At 44.6% G+C, this 24,554-nt stretch overlaps 1 protein-coding gene and 1 pseudogene across 1 annotated transcript in view; both read left to right on the top strand.

The window, feature by feature from the left end:
• LOC114004492 (poly [ADP-ribose] polymerase 1 pseudogene) overlaps window positions 1-6,678 on the top strand; it is a 13,987-nt pseudogene extending 7,309 nt beyond the window's left edge.
• Window positions 1-24,554, top strand: part of CAMK4 (calcium/calmodulin dependent protein kinase IV) — a 129,340-nt gene that overhangs the window by 45,174 nt on the left and 59,612 nt on the right. The gene's annotated exons all lie outside the window — the stretch shown is intronic.

The raw sequence follows: 24,554 nt of genomic DNA, 5'->3' as shown, positions 1-24,554 counted from the left end.
TATGCTTGTTTGACAAAAAAATGAGAAGCTATTTGCTGATAAATTATAGAGTAATATTTTTGGCTTGACTGACATGTGTAGTATTTGTGCCAGAAAAAGAAATGTTGTACACCGTAAAGATGTGATTAAATGTAAATAAGTTAATTTAATTTAATTTAAAAAATGAAGGAAAAGATGAAATAATAAAAACTTATTTTGGTAAAAAGTTTTTAAAAACCTTTAACTTATATCCTCTTTTTTTTTTTTTTTTTTGGAGAGTTTTCCCTTTTTTTTTTTTTTTTGGAGAGATTTTTGCTATAGGGCGTGTGCACTCGCCAGCCAGACAGAGAGATACAGAGAGATAGAAAGTGAGAAATCACCCCCCAGGGGGGATGGCCATGCCGCAATCCCTTCTCCTCCATTCAGCTCTCGGGATCTTGGGCACACATGCACAGGTGCTCGGCCTGAGTTTAAGCCACTGGATCCGGGACTCGAACCGCGGTCAACTACGTGGGAATCCAGCGACATAGCCATTACACTAACTGCTGGTCCCTAACTTATACCCTCTTTTAAAAAGCAATAGATTTAGCTTATTGGAAAATTAACTGATAAAGAATTGATGACTAGATGTTAAAGACATAAAGAGGCAAAGAAGAGGAAGCCACTTCAGTGAATAGCCGCTCAGGACTGGGGAAACAGAATGAAGAGGCTGAAATCATTGAAACTTAGAGGACTGAGGAGGTGCTGTATGGACACGTGGCGAGGGCTTCCTGTTTGGCTGGTGTTGGTCTCTGCCCTGAGGTATTGCCCAGGAGCTCGAACTCAGACCTCTGATGTGACTCCAGCCAGCCACTGCTGGGGTCTCTGAGGAAGGGCCCCGTCTGGTCCTGTTACTCTGGAAGAACTGAAAACAGGAAGCAATACTGACACACGATGACCTGCCCCTTGAGGGAGAGAGTGTTTCTAGCGTAACAGAGTTCGGAATAATGAGCTGAAAAACAGACTCCAAAGTCAAGCAGGAGCGAGGAGAGATTGCCCTCAGCTTCCTCAGGCAATCCCCTCGTTTCCGCTCATGGCAGAGCCAAACACAGAGTCAGAGGAGGAGAGAAAATGTGGCTGAGATTCACCTCTCAGCATCCTAGAGCAGAGCGCGGAAGGGTGGGTTTAAAACTGAGTGCAGTAATTTATTTGAAAACAAAAATAAATGATGCAAGTTTCTGTTTTTATTCATACAGAATCTTCTAAAATGTTAAGAGTCTACTAAAGTGCGTGAAATGGCTCTGGAGGTTAATGGGATGTAACCAAGTGAGATAGACTGAAATAAACTACTACCTGTGTTCAGTACTGAGTGCTGTGCTTGGTGAGGTTTACATGCGTAATGGGCACTATGCACACTGTTCGTTCCGCTTTGCATTATTTGACACATTAAAGCATCTCCCACTCTGACCTCTTACTCTGGGTCAGTTTCCCTTGTGGGAAGAGGAAAGATGCTGACCATTTTCCCAGCTTCCTTTGCAGTTTGGGCAAGAGCAGATGACCTGATCCTGTCCAGTGGCTTCTAAGGGCAGCATAATTGAGTTCTGGGAAAAGTTGTGACTGACTGAAAGGAAACCCAGGGAGAAAAGGCCATTTCTCTTAGTCACTGGCACCACTGGGTGAAAAGCAGCTGGAAACTGCTTTTGCTGACATGAGGAGAAACATAATGCAGAGAAAAAAGATGGCCCCATTGTAAGTCTCCTCTGGTTTGGTTCTCTTAAAGGACAGTTCCTCAGTGCTTCTTCCATTTTAAACTGCGTATCCTGTTACTTGAAGCCATGAGAAACTCAGCTCCTTCTTGAGTAAGCTTCAGTATGTGCCAATGTGAGTCTGTGGTCAGAGCCATATGCACAGGTTTTCATTCATCTAAATATAATACAGAAAGCATCACTTCTAGATAAATAGTTTCTGGCCCCACAAATTTGTGAAAATTAGATTTTACTAAATATCAAATGCACCCATGTCCTGTTAAATTAGAGAGCAAGTTAAGCTAGGGCTGAAGGCAAGACAAGGAACCAGAGGGACGAGCCAAGGGCATTCTCACCCCATCTACTGGGATCTTGTAGGGCAGAGACGGAGACTGCAGGCAGACCTGGCATCCTCACGTGGTACCGTGAGCCGGTTCTCTGGAGCCAAGACTATGTCAGCTCCTTTCTCTTCCACCGTAGCTAAGCTTGGGCGTCAAGTCTCACAAATGCAAGAGTAGGCAGGGGACCCTGGAAGGTGACGGCAGTTGTGTTGGGCTAAAGGCAGCAGGGTGGCAGCACCAGCTCTAAGAACTGTTGATCCTTACGTAAGTTCTGGGTGAAAGAGGACGACCGAATATGGCTCCTCTGTGCCCTCAATCCCAACTGATAGGTAGTTTCTGAAGGCTGGAAATGTGGTTAGAGCAGTGTTATTGGGGCTTCAGCCCAGTAAAGCTAGATAATAGAGTTAAGAGGTAGAAGGTCATGATCACACCTCTCAGCAGACGTTAGGCTACGATCAGTCCCTTTGTAACTAAGTTAAGGTAAAGAAGAATTTAAAAAATAACAAACCAACTAAAATACAAAACAGAGAGAAACGTCTTAAAGATATAGAGGACTAGCATATTTTTGGAAAGATATTATTAAAAGATTATGGAAGAGGGGCCAGCAGGTGGCATGGTGGTTAAGGCGTAGACGCCCACATCGCAAATGAGGTCCGAGTCCTGGACCTGCTGGCTTGCTCTCTCACTTCCCTTCTCTTTCTCTGTTGTTCTCTCTGGCCAAATTAAAAAATAATAATAAATAAAATTAAATGAAATCTTTTATAAAGATTATGGAAGAGATCTTTTAAAAGCATCTGCTAATCCTGTATATTTTGACATTTAACAAGGCTTGATGTTGAACAAGTTATTAATAAATCACCAGCTTGAAATAAAGTTAAGTTTCTGCTTAGACATTATAGTGATAAAGAAGCTTCATAAATAACAAAAGGTTGCAAAAGTCCAATAAAAAACCTAAAATCCGAATTAAGAAGAGTAAATTCAGCATTGCGGCTAACAGAGTGACTTATTTGGATGCCAAATGTGCTAAGCTTTCCCAGAATGCAGAAAGAAGAGAAGGAGACTGCGCCAATAAGACAGCTGATGCTAGATGCGGGACAGATCAGCCTCAGGAAAGCAGGTTTCCTGCAGAGGCGATGAACAGTCTGCAGCGCAGAGACAGCCCTCAAGGCTGTAAGAGACAGTTTTCTCTTGCTAAAAAGAAAGGAGTGGAAGCGAGTCCTTGGCTCACTATAGTCAAGACCGACTGAACTGACACTCAGGTGTGTCTTCTTTTCTTAACATTTCAAAAACAATGGAAACATTTTAAACAGAATGCTAGAAGGAAATAAACAAAAAGCTGAAAGGAACAAAATTTAACCAGCCTCAGACCTCAGACCTCAGACCTCAGACCGGTATTAACCGCGGAGGACGGTGAAACCAGTGAATGTCTGGAAGACAGAATGCGACGTAACCTGTGGCGTCCACAGCCCACCAAGGGCGGCTCGCGGTAAGACAGCAGACATTCTGAAGTGGCTAACATACGGGTAGTCCGAAACCTACCTAACATGAACTTTTCTAGTGAGAAATGAGTGTTTTGTTTGTGTTTTGTTTTTAGGTTTTTGCCATAGGGTGCATGTGCTTGCCAGAGAAAGGAAGAAGGAAAATCAGAAATCACCCCCCAGAGGGGATGGCCATGCCACCTTCCCCTCTCCTCCATTCTCCACTTGGGATTTGGGGCACGCAGGCACATGCACCTGATGTGATTTTGAGTCTGGGATTCAAACCAAGGTTGGCCACATGTGGGAGTCCAGCATATTAACCACCACGCCACCTGCTAGTCCCTGGGAAATGAATATACTATAGATTTACTTTAGCTAACAAATAAAAACTAAGATTTTAAATGAGAGGAATTGTCATATAAAAGGCTTGCAGCAGTCCTTGGAAAACACATTTCTTAGAGACACGAGCCATCGGTTGAGAGGGCCGGGTGGTTGGCGGGAAACTGTGCGGCCCCGGGCATTTGGAAGCTTGTGGGGAGCAGGCGGGCGTGAGTGTGCAGGGCAGCGAGGTGGCAGCAAGTGTGTGGTTGCAGTGTTGGGGAGGAAGGCGGAGGCCTCCTGCAGCTCTCCCGAGTGGAGTAGCCGAGACGACCCACAAGTCTCACACGAGATACAGCAAGAGCATCCTGAGGCTCGCTCCGGAGGCCATCCTAGTGCAGTCGCCCATGTCCGATGGCAAAGTCCTGCCGTGGGACCAGTTCTGCTCTGGAAGGTGGGCCACTCTGTCCAGCACCCTGACGCTGAGGTGGCTTCTCTGAGCCTCGATGGAACGACCAGCACAAAGCGAAGACGACCGTGGAGGCTGGAGGGGTGCCTGGCAGAGGCCGGGATGGAGTTGGACTGCGCAGAGTACGCCAAGCCCAACAGCAGCACGAGGGTGTGTGGAGAAGATGGAAAAGGGCCGGGTGTGCCTGTCCACAAAGGTGCTGGACACGGAGGAGCCACGCTGGCCGTGATTGCCGCTGGTGCCCTCCCAGCTGCGTTGTCAAGAGCAGGGGGCAGCTGGGTTTCCAGCTCCAGGGCTTCAGCCTCCTGACTGCAGAGGGCAACGAGGCCCTGAAGAGGCAGCTCCCAGGAGTCAAGAGCGAAGGAGAGGAAAAAGGCGAGCAGGTGGATGGGGTGGACGAAATGGCCAAGAAGAAATCTAAAAAAGAAAAAGAGAGTAAATTGGAAAGGCCATCGTGGCCCAGAATGACCTGATCTGGAACATCAAGGGTGATGAAATAGAGTGTGTTTGACTAATGACCTGGAAGAGCTGCTCTTCCTCAACGAGCAGCAGGTGCCTTCTGGGAGTCGGCGGCTCAGACTGAGTAGCCGATGGCCTGGCGTCGGGTGCCCCCCTTCCTGTGAGAGCGCTCGGCCAGCCGGTGTTCAGGAGTGGTGCTTATTACTGCACTGGGCATGTCACTGCCTGGACCACGGGCATGGTCAACTCACTGACCCCTAACTGGGAGGAATGGATGACCCCCAAAAAATCCAAGAAATCTCTTACCCAAGAAATTGAAGGTAAAAAACCAGGAACTTTTTTTTTATTCCTCCAAAAGCCAGCGCCCCAGTGGCAGGCGTACCCCCCGCGTAGCTTCAGCACCTGCTGCAGTCAACTCCTCTGCCCCACCAGTAAGCCATTGTCCAATATGGCAGTCCTGCCTCTTGGGAGACTGTCCCTGAGCAGGGCTACATGAAGGCCACGGTTGAGAAACCCAGGGAGAGTGGACAGGGATAGCCAACAAGACCTCCCTGTGCGTCAGCACTAAAAAGAAGGTGGAAAAGATGAATAAGAAGATGGAGGAAGTAAAAAAGCCAACATTCGCATTGTGTCTGAGGATTTCTTCCCGGACATCTTGTCCCACTGGGGTGCGGAGGTGACAGCCTGATGAAGCAGTAGTCCCTGGAGGGAAGTCGGGCTTCTCTGCCCAAGAAGAACAAGGGCCTTGCAAGGAGGAAGGTATCGAGAAATCTGAGAAAACAACATGAACTCTTTACGGAGGTGCTGGTTGGAACACTCTGCACACATCCTGGAGGGAGAGGCGAGGTCTTGGGCATCACCCTTGGCCCAGTGGACGTCGTTAAAGAAACCAGCTGGTGTTACAAAAGGCAGCGTCTGGAGAATGACAAGGGAAGCAGGAGCTGGGTGCTCAGGTCTGGGCCCATTGCGGGCACAGCGATGGGCGGTAATAAACTGGAGCTGGTGCCGTCCAGGGAGGGTGCCATTGAGCACTTTATGAATTACATGAAGACAACAAACCCGAGAATGCCTGGCACTCCACAAACTTCACAAATATGCCAAGAACTTCTGTCCTCTGGAGTCATCTATGGCCAGGATGAGGAGGCAGTGAAGAAGCTGACAGTCAGCCCCAGTGCCAAGTCCAAGCTCCCCAAGCCAGTTCAGGACCTCAGTAAGATGAACTTCGATGTGGAAAGTACGAGAAAGGCCACGGCAGAGTATGAGACTAACCTTCAGAAGATGTCCTTCGGGAAGCTGAGCAGACGGCAGATCCAGGCCTCGTACTCTGTCCTCAGCGAGATCCAGTGGGCGGTGTCCCAGGGCAGCAGCAACTCCCAGCTCCTGAACCTCTCATGAGTTCTGCACCCTCGTCCCCCATGACTCCGGGAGGAAGAAGTCTCTGCTCCTGAACAGCCCGGATAGTGTACAAGCCAAAGTACAGATGCTGGACAGCCTGCTGGACATCAGGGTGGCCTGTGGGCTGCTCATCTGTTGTTAATGACACCTGTTAGGAAGGGTGTTACATGAACATGCTAAAAGGTCACGTTGGAATGTTTCCCCCAACTTTTCGTATCTCCTGTTTTGTGTTGTGTGTTGGGAGTGAAGGATTGTTTTGTTTTTATTTTCTCCCTGCCAGGCATAGCCCTGGTAGACATAACTGACAATAGAGGAAAGTCTGAGAAAAGTTTTGTTTGTTTTGTTTTGTTTGCATAGACAAGTCCTGTGGCAAAAACTGAGTAACATGTGAACATCTGTCTTACTGGTTTGTCCAGGGGAGGATAAGTAGGCTTCTATCCTTTTTTCTAAGTGTTCATCTTTACTTTTGATTTTGGAAAGATGTTTAGCAATTATTTTTAGGTAAAAATAAAAGCTAATTTTATATTAAATAAAGCACACATTTGGGGCCAGCAGGTGGCATGGTGGTTAAGGCATTGGACTCCCACATGGCCGCCCACAGTTCAAGGCCCCAACCTAGCAGCTTGCTTTCTCACTTTTCCGCTCTGTCTGTCTCTCTGACTCTACGAGTGTGTGTGCTCAATAGTAAATTTAAAAAATAATAAAGATTAAATAAATAATTCTTAGAAAACACATTTACATATGGTTAAAGCTATAATTATTATAAAAGTGAATAAAATTGTCAAAAAATTTGAAACAAAAATATATAGTGCAAAAAAAGACTTAAGTCTAAAATACTCAAATATAGCAATAAAAGCCAAGATATATTCTAATTTAAAGTGTGTTGCATAAGAGTCAGTAGATTTGGTTTCATTTTTGTTTTTAATCTCTTTATTTGTGATAGATAAAGGAGTTGTGCACACATGAGAGAAAGGGAAAAACGGAGTGAGGCGCATCCCCGCGGGGTCTGGTCACATCACGGTCCCCTTCTTGTAGTCCCTCAGAGAGTTCGATCATGAGTGATCCTGTGTATGACTGACGTGTTTCAGGTCATTGTAGCCAGGAGTTCAAGCCAAGGTCACCATGTGGCTTCCAGCCCGGCATCTTGGTACATTACTAGCTGTTCCACCATGGCTGTTCCTGGTTTCGTTCTTAATGTTGGATAAATAGAAAATATAGGTTCAAATGTTTTTTAATGTAAACATCATCACCCCCATACACTTCAAAAACAAATGTATATTTTTTATTTTAAATTTTCCTATAGGGCGTGTGTGCTCCCCGGAGAGAGACAGAAAAGGAAAATGAGAGATTGCTGATCCGCCCTTCCCCGAAGAAGATGGCCACACCACAATTCGTCCCCTCCATTCTCCTCTTGGGATTTTGATCTCACACACAAATACCTGGCGTGTTTTACAAGCCACTGCTACCAGGACTCACACCACTCAGTTGGCTTGTGGGATCCAGCCACCTTAACCTCCATGCAACCTGGCTGGCCTGTGGATATCTATTTTCTAAATAAATAAAGAAAACAAAGTCAAAACAAAACAAAAGTTCATATAATTGTTTTTTTCCTTTTTTCTTTTTTCTTTTTAATTTGGGCCAGAGGAGATGTGTGCTTGCTAGAGAGTGAGAGAGAGAGGAAACACTTCTCAGTGGTCTTTTCCCACCATTTACACGTTCTGTCAGGATTCTGTGTATGTGCGCACACATGTGGCTCACGTGTTTTTCAAACTGCCAGTGCTGGGATTTGAGCCACAGTTGGCCATGCAGGATCTAGACCCCCAGTTAAAAGCTTAACCACTGTGTTACAGAGCCTTCCCTGTATGATTTTTTTTAAGTGAAAAAATTTAAAGAAGGAGAAAAAGTGCAAATATTGGTATTATAATATATTAAAATATTACTGTTAATATTATAAACTGTTTTTAACCAAGTATGAATGAAATTTGCAATATTTTCCAAAGGTTATATAAAATTAAAAAATAACTTGGAGGGAACCAGCAGTTAGCGTAATGGCTATGTCGCTGGACTCCCACATAGTCGACCGCAGTTCGCGTCCTGGACCCGGTGGCTTAAAACTCACACCAGACGCGTGTGCGTGCGTGCCCAAGATCCCAGGAGGAGAATGGAGGAGAAGGGATTGTGGCGTGACCATCCCCCCTGGGGGGTGATTTCTTGCTTTCTGTCTCTCTGTCTCTGGCGAGCGCACTCACCCTATAGCAAAATCCTCTCCATAAAAAAAAAAATAATAAATAAATAAACTTGGAAATTTGAATAAATGTGTGTGTGTGTATATATATATGCTACTAATAAGGGTCAGTTAAAATTGATCTCCGGGTTTGGCCCAGGATTTTGGGGATTCATGCATGTGATTTTCAAGCCTCCAGATCCAAGACTTGAACCACGGGCAGCCATGTGGGAGTCCAGTGCCTTAACCACCATGCTACCTGATGGCATTAGTGATTTTTTTTTTTTTTTTGCAGAGATTTTCACTATAGGGCGTGTGCGCTCGCCAGACAGACAGAGACAGAGAGACAGAAAGCGAGAAATCACCCCCCAGGGGGGATGGTCACGCTGCAATCCCTTCTCCTCCATTCTCCTCTTGGGATCTTGGGCACGCACGCACACGCGCCCGGCGTGAGTTTTAAGCCACCGGGTCCAGGACGCAAACCGCGGTCGACTACGTGGGAATCCAGCGACATAGCCATTACGCTAACTGCTGGTTCCCAGTGATTTTTAAAGTTAGTTTCTGTCCATCTTTTTTGTGATATTTAAGTCTTGTGACTGATATTTTGGTGTTTCTCAGGAGAATATGAGTCCTGGGAAGTTTCATTTGGGAAAATGCTGCAAGAATCTTTCTGTATTCCTCGACATAAGCCCTAGGTCCCAACCTGTGGAAGCTGTGCCAGTCATGCCAACAGAAGGGTCACTTGGTCTTCCAATTTTAGGCACTGTCTTCAGTCCCATCCTAAGTATGTAGCTTCTGAATAAGGGATATTCAGGGAGGTTCAGTTTCCTCCCTTGGACTAAGACGCAGAGTTTCGCTGTGGGGAAAGGGAACACACATTTCGTTGGGGAGTGTGGTTCTTTGTAGACGCTTGGCACCCTGCCCAGTTCAGTGAGTACGTGCCAGCAGGAGGCCTGGAGGAAGAACACCTCTGCACTGTTCAGAGTGCATCTGAGTGGAAACTCCTCTTAACCTGTAGTTTAAGAGGGGTTTTTATTGTTTCGTTTTGTCTCGTTTTCTTCTTCTTTTTTAGGATATATCAGCGTTCTGTTTTCCTGAACCCTTTCGTGACTTTTACGGGTCACTTTGTGCTGAAGGCTGTCTCACGGTATTTGTAGGACAGTGGTCTCACCTCACCAACCTGCACACATGCCTCCAAATCCTCTCGCCTTGCAGAAATCAGACACCACCTTGGTGGCTCTCTTCTAAGAGATGAGCTGCTTTTATTCTGACTAGAGGTCTAAGAATTGCTCTGTGTCCTTGAAGTCTCATAACTTGAGCAGGTGCTCACCAGTTTCATAGCTCTTTCTAATGAGGAAACCACTTGATAATGACCCCCCCATGGTATAGCTTGGCTTTACATGGGCTCACCAGTGGAATCCACATTATTTAAACTGCTGGTCTAAAGCAGAAACAAAACAAAACAAACAAAACAAACTCCTGGTCTACACTTGACCACGTAGCTAAGCATCTGTACAAGCCTGCTTTCTCGGTCTTTGAGATTCTGGATCTTTTAAGGTTAGTGCAAGCAAAATTCCATTTATTTAAGCAGCCTTATGGATCTTTGATGGCTTTCTACATCTCTTTAAATTCAAATGGATGAAGTATGTGGGTTATTTTAGCTTTAATGACTGCCTGGCCTATTTCCTAAAAAATGTCTGAAAGGAGCTGTTCCTAATCTAAGGTCCCGCCCCCTTCCTCATGTGTAGTAAATTCCTTTTTTCTTTTTCTTTTTTTGGAGAGGTTTTTGCATAGGGTGCGTGTGCTCGCCAGACAGACAGAGAGAGACAGAGAGACAGAAAGCGAGAAATCACCCCCCAAGGGGGATGGTCACGCCGCAATCCCTTCTCCTCCATTCTCTTCTCGGAATCTTGGGCACACACGCACACGCGCCCGTTGTGAGTTTTAGGTCTGGGAAGTGAACTGCGGTCGACTACATGGGAGTCCAGCAACACAGCCATTACGCTAACTGCGGGTCCCCTGTGTAGTAAATTCTGAAGCTAAATGTGTCTACATCTTTTTGTTTGTCTTTCTTCCTCTTCCTAAGAGACACAAGTCAAGAATTTCAGCAAATGCGCTGTCCCTGGTGAACTGTGGCACACACACACACACACACACACACCCATGTGCAGTCCATAGTCCTGTCACCTGAGACAGGCTGGGTTATCTCCGGAGCAGGAGCAGGAGCGAGGACTTACTCACTGACATCTGCCATCCTTTTCCTCTCCCGCCCTGCCCCACTTCCTCTTCACCATGTACTCCCACGTGTCCCTATTCCTATTCATACCATGGAGCTGGCACAAGACAGACTCGTTAACTTGAATCTGATTATTTACAAAAACATTAGGTTCTCAGAATTTTGAAGTCCTAGGACTATTTTAGATTTGGCCTTATAGTATGGTTTCTGAAAGAAAATAGCACTCCAAGTATGTTTAATAATTCAAGAAACTTTTTTCACATTATTTTCAAAAATGACGATGCCAGTCCAACTCTGCAGGAGAGCACTATCCATGGAATAGAATGGCTTTTAAAATCAAGGGCCAGCAGGTAGAGTGATAGTTAAGGCACTGGACTCCCACATGACCGATCGCAGTTCGAGTCCCGGACCTGGAGGCTTGAAAATCACGCTGTGTGTGTGTACGCATGCCCATGATCCCAGGAGGAGAACAGAAGAGAAGGGATTGTGGCATGGCCATCTTCCCGGGGGTGTGATTTCTTACTTTCTCTCTCACTATCTCTCTCTCTCTCTAGCAAGTACACATGGCCTATGACAAAATCCTAAAACAAGAAGAAAAAAAAAAACTAAGTAAAGAAAAGAAATGACACATTCTCTAGCATGTTTGAAAAAATGCCTCGTCATAGAACTTGACCTCATAGATAACAGGGAAATCCACATTGAAAATCATCATTTTTTTACAATTACACTTTGCATTCTAGTCTTCATTTCTGTGTCTTGAGACTTAACATTGAAACTCAGACATTTCTGTGAATAACCTGTTGAACATATCGTTTCTGACCATCTGGGATTTTTCCTTTGAGATGCTCTCTGCATATGGGAACCAGTGCAGAACCACAGTGTCGAACTATTAAATTCAGCTCCCTACCTTTTGCCTGTGACATTGCTGTTACACAATGTAACACGCTGTCACACTCCACACTTAATTGCTGTGGACCCTGCAGAGTTCCAGGAGTACCGCCCTGCCGTAGGTTGAGTGTCACCGAGAGCCTTTTACACACTCATTCACAACAGTCATACCTTCTGGCTTTCCATATAATGGGCCATTTATTGAATAGTAAAGAGACACAGATCGCTGCCCTTTTATGTTAAAAAGAAGATACAATTATTTTTATGTTGAAAGAAGATAAAATTGTGTGAGGATTCTATGATTGGAACACATGTGACCAAGGCTGAAGAGTGACAGTTGCAGTAACAGGTAATCTCAGACCTCACTACCATGGATTCCGAAGCACGCATTGTGGACCAAGCTTAAGCATGAAGCTTTCGTTACCACTTCTCTTAATATTCACCTGTAAGGCTGTCCGGTCCAGCTGTCATGGCACAGGCAGTAAGGTGCTGAACTGCAGAGCTGCAGGCCACTTGGAGGTCATGGTTCAAATCCCTGTCCGGTCAGCCTGAAACACAGCAGGTGTGCATGCAAGTGCTTGGGATCCAACTAGCCAGAGAACGGAGGAGAGGGATTGGAGTGTGACCAAACTCTGTGGAGGTCTTCTTTCTCTCTTATACCTGCACATGCTCTATATTCTAAATAAAGAAAAATAAATCAATGAAAGGCTATCAGGATCATTACACAGATCATTTCACAGATGAGGAAACTGACTCAGAGTGTTAATTTTCCAAGATCACACAGTGGATCCAAGGCAGAACCAGGACTAGTACTGAAGATAGAAACGTGGCCCCGCGGTTTCTGTCCCTGACCCTCTGCTGTCCACCTCCTGCCACCCGACCCCACCAGAGATTGCTGAGCCTGGAGGCAGAGACACAGAAGGGCAGGCAGACGCCTCCGTATGGCAGGAATCTGGAGCTAAGACTGGAACTAGATAAGCGAGATACACCGTTGAGAGCCGCAGAGGAAAACGTCATACATGAAACCAGGCAGGTGTGCTGCAGCAGGTGCACGTGCTGATGTTTTTCTTCTGCTTTTTGAATTTTTGGATTCAGTTCTTGAAAACTGTATCTTTGACAAAATGAGAGAGAATCACTTTATGTGCTGCAATTAAAAAATTAAATCTCCCAAATGAATTACGAATATGTGCAAAAGCATATTCTGTTCTTTGTAAGGGGAGAGTAGGTGGAATAGGTCATGGCTCCTAGGTTGTGACTTTCCTGGGAGCGATTAGCTCTGTGACGTGGTCGGTATCTGGAATGACGGAAGAATCAGGAGCTGAACATCTGTGATGTGGGTCAACAGTGGGGCATGGGGTAGAAGGGTTTTTCAGTTTTGTAGCCAAATTCTACCTCTACTCATCCATTGTATTTCCTCACAGAAGTATTGCCCGGTATGCCAATTGTGTGGGGTCCTCCAGACCGTGCAGGCCCTGTGGGCTGGCCGTGCAGGCTGGTCCCGTCTGGCCCCGGTGGCCCAGAGCCTGCTGGCGTCCAGGCCGACTCTCGGAAATAGCAGCTCTCTGCGCTTTCATGCAGGCACCCAGCAGCTCCTCCTCCAACACTTCACAGAGTCGATCTTTCTTCCTCGATGTTGAGTCTAGTCACGAATGGATTAAAAGCACACAGTGGCCTGGTGGTTAAGGTGGCTGGATCCCACGTGGCCGATTGCACAGTTCAAGTCCCAGATCTGGTGGCTTGGAAGACATACCAGGCATGTGTGTATGCATGCCCAAAGTCCTCAGGGGAGAGTAGAGAAGGGATTGTGGTGTGTGCCATTCTCTCTGCTTTCTCACTTTCCCTCTCCCTGTCTCTTTCTAGCAAGTACACATGCCCTGTAGCGAAGTTGTTTTTCTTTTCTTTTCTTTTTTTTTTTGTAACAAAAAACACATAGCTTGGCAGAATTCAGAACTTTCTTCATTCATCCAACTTTTTTAAAGTACACCAGGAATGATAAGAAAGGCCAGTAAACAACACATTATGTTAAAAGTACTTATTTCTTTGTAATTTCTACTTAAAGAAGTAATGGCCTTATTTCAATTACACATAGATTGAATGTGAGTCTATATTATTAAATTGTACTATTAAAAGAAAAAGAAAAGAAAAGGAAAGATAGGCTAGGGACCAACAGGTAGCATAGTAGTTAAGGTACTGGAATCACACTGGCTGACCATGGTTCGAATCCTGGACCTAGCGCCTTGAAATACATTGGGCATGTGTGTGTACATGCCAAAAATCTCAAGAGAAGAATGGAGGAGAAGGGATTGTGGCATGGTCATCCCCCCAGAGGGATGATTTCTCACTTTCTGTCTCTTTGTCTCTCTCTCTCTCCAGTGAGCACATGTGTCTATGGCAAAGTTCTCTCTTAAATTGAAATGTTTAAAAAGATATGCTAAACGGAATTAACTTGGTTTGTTATAACAAGTGTAATTAATACAGTGTAAACATAATTATTTTGGCATTGTAGAGTCTATTAAAAAACTTATTAGCTAATCATATAATTAAAATATTTTTCATGTAAACACCACAAACCACATTTATATTCACATGAAATTTTCATGGGACAAGCAATGTATTGATATGCATTGAATTTGATTTTAAGTCTTTATCTTATTATCACTTCAGAAATTTAAATTCTGAACTGCATATGAGTTCTAAAGGAATAGATATTTTTTACAATGTCATTTAACCTGAATTGACAATATGACAATTTAAAGAATAGTATGTTTAGTGGAATGATAAAAATTTAGTATTACTAATTCTTAAATCTCTGAAATAATTAAAATTTTTTATTTGTGTATGAATAACTTGAAACTCCATAAAAATTATTTTTATGTAGTTTTATATACTGTTAATATACTATTATATGTTAATATTATTTTTGTATTATTAATATATTATACATTATATATTATGTGTAATATTATTAAAATTAATCTTATTTTTTTGTTGGAGAGGTTTTTTGTTTTTTGTTTTGTTTTCTTTTTTTGCTATAGAGTGCGTGTGCTCTCCAGAAAGACAGAGACAGACAGAGATAGAAAGCAAGAAATCACCCCCCAGAAGGAATGGCCACGCTGCAATCCCTTCTCCTCCATTCTCCTCTCAGGATCTTGGGCATGCACGCACACACGCCCAGCGTGAGTTTAAGTCACGGGTCTAGGACTCAAACCGCGGTCGACTACATGGGAGTCCAGTGACATAGCCATTACACTAACTGCTGGTCCCTATTATTGATCTTTTTAGATGATGCTTATTGACAAGAACTGGCTTCAAGATCTCACATCAGCAATGTTAATAAAAATGTTTCAATATGTTTGTGGTGAAATGAAGATTAATGTCCATTGTATAACTACAGCATGTTAAAGTGGGCGTTTACATTCCCCAAGTTGAGGAGGAAGACTTCACAAATGGGTAGTAATAATTTAGTTACCCTTCACATGTGCATTGTCCAGAAATTTCTCTGTGAAAATAATTACTTCACCTGGTAAAGAATACAAGATTTATCATATGTGATGTTCCAGTACTAATATGTAGAATAGATGGAAGCCGAATATCCAACCTAGAGCAGCCTGGTTCCTGATTGAGAGTCTTCAACTATAGGGACACAAAAGAGCATTACTTAATGGGACCAGCATTTGGTGTAATGGCTATGTTGATGGACTCCCATGTAGTTGACTGCAGTTCGAGTCCTGGACCTGGTGGCTTAAACTCATGCCAGGTGCGTGTGTGTGCATGCCCAAGATCCTGAGAGGAGAAGGGATTGCGGCGTGGCCATCCCCCCAGGGGTGATTTCTCACTTTCTGTCTCTCTGTCTCTGTCTTTTTGGCGAGTGCATATACCCTATAGCAAAAACCTCTCCAAAAAAAGAAATTACACTGCAGTTTTCAACATTCCAGTATGTTTTATAAAATCACGTGCATGCCTTTGAAGATAATGCAACAGTTCGTGGAAATCTTGGCCTGATTTGACTTGGCACTCATCTGTCACCTTAAGGTGAACCCTGGTGTCTCCTGTTTATTGATCAAGTCTGACTGGCAGCCAGGGAGAGCACATTCTAAGGGCCAGTGGGTTACATGTTTCTGATCCCCAGGAAGGGTGTAAGTCAGTTATTGCTTACTATAGTGTATTATAGGGACACCTACAATGGAGTCACTAACAAATGGATTGTTGGGGATGAAAATGTGGGAACCAGAGTCCACCTAAAAGAAGCCCAGGTCAAGGCAGGCAGGGCTGCTTCTGCACAGCCCCAAAGGCAGGGTGTCATAGCCAGGAGGGACTGGGAAGCTCTGGGCTTCTCCTTAATGGGAGAGGAGGCAGAATGAGGTGGTGACTGCTAAATTGGCCCTCTCTGGTGCTTCCTCTTACATTATGTTTCCTTTTCTTCAAAAAAGGCATCTCCAGCATCTATTTTTCACTCATATGGAAGGAATCTGGTGTTCTAGAATTTCTGTCCAGAAATGTTGTAGGCTGTGTAAAGGCTTTTCTTTCACTAGCAACATAAAATCTTTGAAAGCAATTTGTTGAGGAAACTCACATTAAAGCCCCTGTGAGTTTCCACAACTATTACAGAATGCTTTGTGGATAGAATATGGCCCCTCCATTTACCATAGGCCTCCACCATATTCCCTGCTTGGTCTGATGAAGACCATGGATTCCAGGCCAAACCATACATATTCAAATTCCATTTTTTTATATATTATAATTTGTTGGAGGGTATGTGTGCTCATAAGAGAGAGAGAGGGAGAAAGTAAGAAGGCACCCTAGGGGGACAGCCATGCCACGGTCCCTTCTCCTCCATTATCCTCTTGGGATTTGGGGCACATACGCACACACCCCCAACATGTTTCTCAAACCACTAGGTCCAGGACTTGAACCACATAGTTGGCCATGTGCAATCCAGCCACCTTAATCACCATGCCACCAGCTGGCCCCAAATCCCATATTAACTGTATGAACTCAAGCACAGTATTTAACTTTGCTATTCCGCATATGTAAAATAGAGATAATAAGTTGTTAGAAGGATTAACATTTGGTAAGTCACTTAAAATAGTGTCTGTCACGTGGTAAATACTATGGAAGAGTTATTTAATAAAGATACTTAATTTGGTCCTTCAGAATCATTTGACTCTTGGATTCTAACTCATCTCTTAAGGTATGGGCCTGTCCTAGGATTCCTAGAGAAATTCTTCAAAGAGGGTGCCTTTGTCTCAAAGCGCATTGATTATATAAAACTGTTAGAACCTAAAATCTGGTTTAATGGACATTTGTACTCTAAATAATGTGGCACTTGATTTTTTAAATTATTAGACCACTGGGAAAGTCATAATATACTTTTCTATGCAAAAATGTGTCATGACTTTCCTGACAACTCAATATATATGAACTGAGTCTTCTTAGAACCTTAAAGTAACTTCAAATTCAATATACTGCAGCCTTCGGAATATTGATCAAATTCTATTTTATCCTCTTTAAATGAAATGTCACGGAGTATAGTAGATCCTTTCATCTTTATTCTTTATGAGGAGCAAGAGACTTTATGACTATCACAGAATATGGAGAAATCTCTGTACAGCCAACATACACAGGCAAAGTTGATCTATTTTATAATTTCCTGAAGTGTCATTCTGAATTATTTTAATTATTGAATGAACAATTAGTATTACCACAAGTATCTGAAAATTAGTGACTTTCTGTATGTTTTATTATATCAGTTCTTTTATCAAGTTGCTTTAATGTATCTTTATATAATAATTATACCTTTCATCAGTTTAGAATTTTTTTATTTGGTCAATGTGCTTTAGTAACTCATGAAAGTTTTGTTTCATAAATTATGTAATATTATATAGAGTATAATAAATAGGTACTTTATCTTTACTTGGAAGGATATCAAGCCTATAGTAGTTCATAAAACATTGGTTCAACTCTAATAGATTTAAGAGTTGCCTGGGGCCAGCAGATGGTGTAGTGGTTACATTACTGGACTCTCACATGGTCAACTGCAGTTCAGGTCCTGGACCCTGTGGCTTGAAAATCACATTGGCTGCATTTGTGTGCATGCCCAAGGCCCCAGGAGGAGAAGGAAGGAGAAAGGATTGTGGCATGACCATCCCTCCTGGGGGGTGATTTCTTGCTTTCCTTCTCACTGTCTACCTCTCTCTCTCCAGAGAGTACATGTGCCCTGTGTTAAAAACCACTTAAATAAAAAAAAAAAAAAAAAAAGAATTGCCAAGGAGATTGCCTCCAAGCCAAATAGTATGGACCCTGCTTGACTTTCTTTAGATAATTTCCCCTACTATCACTACCGCATCACTACAATTCTAAATTTATTTCATATCTGCCAGTGCTCTCAAGGACTCCCATCAGTCCACAAAAAAAGAAGAAATTGTTACCAAGAAGCAGTCTGAAATCATTTTTTGGTACTCATAGAAACCTCAGAAACTTAGGGATCAATATGGTAGAAATACTGATCAATATTGAACTAAATGCAGGGTTTGATCAATATGGAACCACGTACAGGGTTTCTCCAATTCTCATTACTTCTATTTTTATAGATTTAACGGTGCTTGCTGATGCACCAGTAATAGTAATAGGTTCAAAAACAGTGTCAAATATTGAGAATGATTTAAATTTTAGAAATCAATTAAAATGTTATTTAGAAAACATTTACAATTTCTGAAGTAATATTAACAGTATCTGCTTCTTCTACCCTTTACTCTGAAATTCTGAAATAGCTAAAAAAAAAAGAAATGAAACATGATTCTCAGACATCGGACATCAGGCAGCTCGTGGCAGCAACCCCTGAGGAAGGGAGAGCAGTGAGCTTACAGCTGCCTACAGAGAGCATCAAGGCTTCCGTGTGGTAGCAAAGGAAACCAAGAGGACCCTGAGATGAGGAGAGGGAGCTGCGAGTGTGGGAGGCCAAGGAGGCCCCAGTGTAGAGAGCAGATTGCTGCACAGCGAGAGGTCTCCGGCCAGCTAAGGATACCTCCACCCTTAGATATTTAGCACGTGATCAGCACATGAGTGGGAGGCAGCTACCAGAGGCTAAGAAAGAATCGCACACAAGGAACCAGCAGATGACGGTAGTTGCTGGACTCTCACATGGTTGACCACGGTTGGAGTCCTGGACCCAGCGACTAAAGTACATATACATGCGTGCCCAAGATCCCAAGAGGAGAATGGAGGAGAAGGGGTTGTGGCATGACCACCCCTGCAGGGTGATTTCTTGCTTTCTGTCTCTCTGGTCAGTGCACGCACCCTATAGCAAAAATCTCTCCCAAAAAAATAAAAGAAAGAAAGAAAGAAAGAAAGAAAGAAAGAAAGAAAGAAAGAAAGAAAGAAAGAAAGAAAGAAAGAAACACAGATTAGAGGGACCCAGGACCCATGCTTACAATTCACATAGATTCACATAGGGTTTTTGTTCCAAATACAGTGGACAAATTTAATGAAGCTTAATGGCAAGACTCAAAAGGACCAGCCTATGTCCAAGTAACATAAAAGACCATAATCAGCCATGGAGAGATGAAAGCCGTAGTATACCGAAATATCTGAGGTGAAAAATATTCTGAATAGGATTAACAGGAGGTTAAGATCTTCAGAAATAAATTTAAAAGCTATCCAAAATGAAACAGGAAAAAGACTGGAAAGGATGAACAGAACGTCACAAGGCTGTTAAATAACCCCAACAAATAAAATTGGAGTTACTGTTAGATGACGGGAGACAGAATTATTTAAAGGAGTAATATTCACAATGTTCTAAATCTGATCAAATATATCAACCCACACATCTGATAATCTTTCATCTCAACACAAGAAACATGAAAACCATGCACACATCACTTTCCATTTTCTTAAAACCAGGGGTAAAGAAAAAAATCATAAAACAGCCCAAGACAAAAGGCACATTCCATCAAAACACAAAGATGAGGGTGGCGGCAGGTTTCTCATCAGAAATGATTCAAGGAAGAGGCACCGTCAGTACCATGGGGAGGGAGGGAAGAGCCCAGAAACTTGGTGTTCTAAATTCAGTGAAAGTAGCTCCCCAAACTGAAGGTAAAACGAACACCTCCACAGACATGTACCAGCCCGAATAAACAGAATTCATTGCTGGCAGACCCGCAGTACGGGAGGAAATTTGGTTGAGCACGGCAAAATGGAGCTGACCAATTTCCCCTGTATTTCCCTTCCCAGCCTCCTGACAGGAGGAGAGATATTGATAGTGCCATTACCAAAACACGGAACGAGTTGAGTCTGATAAATTTCTTGAACACAAAGCCACACAAGGTTATGAACTGGGTGGATACGAAACCTCTTTTCTGATCCTGACATTCTGAGAGCTGTCCTGTCCCGGTTCAGGAAGCTCTGTCATTTTATTTAATTAATCAAGTGTAACGCGTTGGACCTCTGAGTGAATTCTAGCTATTCCTTTGGCATTTTGTGGCTGGTTTTTTTTTTTTTTTTTTAAATACCTACCAGATAGCCTTATTCAGCCCGTAATTCTGACAGTTCACCCCTCCCATGCATTATTTTCATGAACATGTATCAAACCCCTCCGCAGATCAGGCCCTGTGCCCGGAGTGCCTGAGTCCACAGGTGAATGTGACCCGGCCTGTTCTCCAGGAGTTTACCTTTCCTTGATGGAGAAGCCCTCAGTTAACTATAATAACGTCATCAGAGTAGTACACCATGGACGTGAAGGAAATGTGGAGGCAGAGAAAATGATTCTGTTTGTGGAGCTGGAGATTTCACAGAGAAGGTGGTGGTGATTTGGTTGTCAGAGTGTTCCAGTCATTATTGCTGTGTGGAACTGTTAACCGAGCTGTTTCCGGCCTGGCGCTCAGGCACTCTCAGTCAGGCCTTCAGACCAGACAGCGGCAGCAACTGAGACCTCTGCTCCATGATGGCTGGAGTCTTAGCGGGAAGACGCAAAGGTCCAAGGGCTTGATGACCGGACCCGAGAGCATGTAGCCTGGTCTTCACTGGCAGTTCTGGCAGTTGGCGATATGTCTATGATGTGGTGCTTCAGCAGGGACTGCCCTTTTTCTTAGAGCACGATGGCCTTAGGGTAGTCGGTCATTTTACGTGGTCACTCAGAGATTCCAAATACAGAACTTCCTCAGAAACTACAAGAGAACTCTTACGGAATCCAGGAATACCATTCCTGGGTATTTACACCAAGGACAGGAAAACACTCAGTGGAAAGACACTTGTACATCCATGTTTACTGCAGCATTATTTATAATTACTAAGACATGGAATCGACCTAAATGCCCAAGAACAGATGACTAGATTGAGAAAATGTGGCACTTATACAGTATGGAATACTACTCAGCCATAAAAATGAGACCTGTCATTTGATATAAAGTGGATGAATATACTGATAGAAGGTTTAATGCTAAGTGAAGAAAGCCAGACTGTGAAAGACAGCCATTGCATGGCCCTGCTCAATATATACAGAATGCACATAACAGAAACTGAAAGATAGGGAGATTTACTACCAGAGTCAGCAAGTGTATATCTACCAGAGACTGTAGAGGAGGGAGTGGACAGTGCAGGGTGAGAGGGAACTCAGGGAAAAAAACAAAAATCATTTAGCGGACATGAGAATGGAAAGTTACCTGTTGAGGATGATGTGTATGGTAGTATCTTCGACTCGATTAACATGCAGTGCATGTATGCTTCAAAAAACCACATTGGGGACAGGAGTTGGCATAATGGCTGTGTTGCTGGACTCCTATGTAGTCAATTGCAGTTCGAGTCCTGGACCTGGTGGCTTAAACTCACACCGGGCACGTGTGCGTGTGTGCCCAAGATCTCAAGAGGGAATGGAGGAGAAGGGATTGTGGCGTGGCCATGCCCCCCGGTGGTGATTTCTCGCTTTCTGTCTCTCTGTCTCTCTCTGTCTTTCTGGCGAGCACACATGCCCTATAGCAAAAAAATAAATAAATAAATAAAGACAAGAGCTGTGGCAGGTCCCCAAAGCAGAGCTGATACAGACGACCAGACGACTCACTTGGACAGTGTTAAATTTATGCGTAGTGTGTATATTGATTTTAATTTGCTGGAAAGTAGGAAAGAGCACATTTGTGCACTTTAATTTTTCTTCCCAGTAGGAAAACTGTAGTCAGAATACTGTTTTCTTTTTTAACAACTGGCCCTTCTTTGTCCTGTTAGATTCTGCAAAAGATCCGCGCCTCCCCCTGCCCCCCCTGAGACATTATCAATTACCCGCACACAGCCCGTGGACACAGCACAGCTGTAATTAAGTGGAATTACTGCAGCCGCTTTCATTGCACAATGACACGGTTCTGGTTAGGACCATAGAGAGAGTTTAATTGCGTGTCTAGACCGTCCCCGAATTCAGAGCAGCCGTGGTAGCTTTGCCTCTTTAAAAGAGAGTTTCAGCTTTGAAAGATTCAACGACCAAATAAATTTGGAGCTTTCTTTTTGAATCTCACACTGTATTTTATAGCCTGCTTGGTTTAGGAATCACCTGTCCCTCTGTGGCTATAAACGTGTCCCCAGAACACACAAACGTTCACCCTTTGTCGTGTGTCTCTTCCACTTGCATCCCCAATCTGTCTCCTCCGACTGCCACAGCCCGGAGGCCGACTGTTTTCAGTGCAGACACGTGGACAGCGTGTAGGGCAGTCTGAAGCAGCCCTCTTCAGGTCTATTTCTAGCCTCTCATCCTTGTGAAGGAGCTCTCCTCTTTGCAGGAGGATGGAGTGACCGCTCCATTCATCCTCTGTCCTGTCGAGTCCCCTTCCCTGGACAGTGGGAGGGGTTCACTTTCTCTCCAGGGTCAAAGCTGAGGTCCCCACACTCTGCTCAGCCTAAGAGCCTTCGGGAGCTTCCCCTTTCTTTTGAGTTCCAACCTGACCTCTTCTTTCCTATTACAAACACTTGGTTGCTGGTTTTTTGCTTGCTTGTTTGTTTTTAATTGGCTACGGGGTATGTGCTCTGGCCAGAGAGAGACAGACAGAGGGAGAGGGAGAGGGAAAGTGAGAAATCACCCCCTAAGGGAGATGGCTACTGTCCCCACAGTCCCTTCTCCCCGCCTCTTGCAATTCTGGGCACATATACATGCACCCAGCGTGCTTTCCAAGCCACGGTCTGGGACTGGAGCCACCCAGTCCGCTGTGCGAGATACAGCCGCAGTATCGCTGCGCCGCCAGCCGGCCCTGGTTGCTGTTTTCTTTCTCCCTAACCACAGATCGTTTTTGTACCTTTTCCCAAGCTACTCTTATTTTCTGAATACCAGCTCCACTTGCTTAGTCAAAGCTTTCCATAGCCTCGTTCCTAAAGTCTCTCCTTTTCTGAAACCTGGCCACTTGCAGTAGGAATAAGGGAATGAAGAATCACACAGTTATTCTCTTGAGATATTCTCAACCTTCCCTGGGACAGTGGCCTCACGACGTTCACGTGCTGAGATCTCACAAGCCGCGTCTGCCGATTCATTTGCTGATTACGCCCGTGTTACTTTGGTTTTCCTCACACCCATGTATCCTGCTGGCATGAGATTCGTCTGCTTAAATCTGGACACGGTTGTTTCCATTCATTTGCTGCATAATGCCTACTTTAAAATAACAGCCACCTATTGAAAGCAAGACGTTTAACATTTTCAACTAGTTGCCAAATATTCCATTTAAAATTTGGAATATTTTGGGACCAATAGGCATAATGTCCTTGGACTCCCATGTAGTCAGCCCCGCGGTACGAGTCCCGGACCTGGCAGCTGGAAACTCACACTGGGTGCCTATGGCGTATGTGCCTGAAATCCTGAGAGGAAAATGGAGGAGAAGGGTTTGTGGCGTGGCCATCCCCCCTCCGCCCGGGGAGTGATTACTCTCTTTCTGTCTCTCCAGCGAATGCATGTGCCCTATAGCAAAAATTGCACTTTAAAACAAAACACTAAAATCTTTTACATCGGAAATTCTGAATTTCTGTCTTGCCTTGAAAAAGTAGAACCTGGTACCATTGCCCTCCTCCTTCTTTTTTTTTTTTTCTAATTTGCTATGGAGCTCATGCACTCACCAGGGGGGTTGGGGGGTGGAAAGTGAGGAAGCACCACACAGGCAGGATGGCCTTGCCACAGTCCCTTTTCCGCTCTCCTGTCGGTATTTGGGGCATGCACGCCCATGTGCCCAGAGTGTTTTTCAAGCTGCCAGATCCGGAACTCAAATCATGCAGTCTTCCCTGTGGGACCCAGCGCCACAATCTCCACACGATGCTGCTGCAGTCATGCCTCCCAAGGGGGCATGCTGTCTCCACCAACAGGCGGCCCCTGTGCTTCCCGGCCTCGCCTGTTGATTTTGCTCCCTGCCTCTATTCTTCCTTCATCCTTTCAGAGTGTCTTTCTGGCCCCTCGGAGTTCACTCACCCTGCTCACGAGGTACAGAATTGCTGCTGCCCACACCGGCCTGCCGTGGGGAGTGCCAGGGCTTTAAGCGGGAGACTGCCACGGCTCCAGCCGCACTTTTAAACCCTTACAGAGAGCAGCAGGAGCAGGCACTGAGGAGTCACACTGGCAGCTGAGCAGGTGAGGAAGGACACCTGCTGGCGTCTGGGGGGAGGCCAGAGCAGGAGTCTGAGACGAGGAAGACAGGTGAGGTGCCAGGAGAGAGGCTCGGTGTGCCGTAAGGGAGGTGGAGGAGGAAGATGAGCCCAGGCTTCTGGCTTGGTTCATTGGAAGGTGTCATTAGCAGGGATTGGAAATACTGGTGCTAAAAAAGCAGATTTAGGGTAAAACACGAGCTTAGTTTTGGAAACGCTGAGCTCAAGGCACCTGTGGTGCAGACCACCAGGGATACGCAGTATCTCCGTGTGCGGGAACCGCAGAGCCACCTGAGCAGGGTGAGGCACGGCCTGGGGAGGCTGTGACAGTGAGGGGAGCCAGGCAGTGGGCCAGGGCTGGGAGGTGGGGGTCAGCGGGGGTGACTGGCCCAGATCCTCAGTGCCAAGTGGGGTAAGGAAGATGAGTCATAGTGTGTGTTGAGTTCAGT

The sequence above is a fragment of the Tupaia chinensis genome, unplaced genomic scaffold (assembly GCF_000334495.1).
Source record: "Tupaia chinensis unplaced genomic scaffold, TupChi_1.0 Scaffold138235_1, whole genome shotgun sequence".
Lineage (NCBI taxonomy): Eukaryota > Metazoa > Chordata > Mammalia > Scandentia > Tupaiidae > Tupaia > Tupaia belangeri.
Note: the sequence above shows the minus strand (reverse complement) of the source record. Positions and strands in the feature narration are given on the sequence as shown.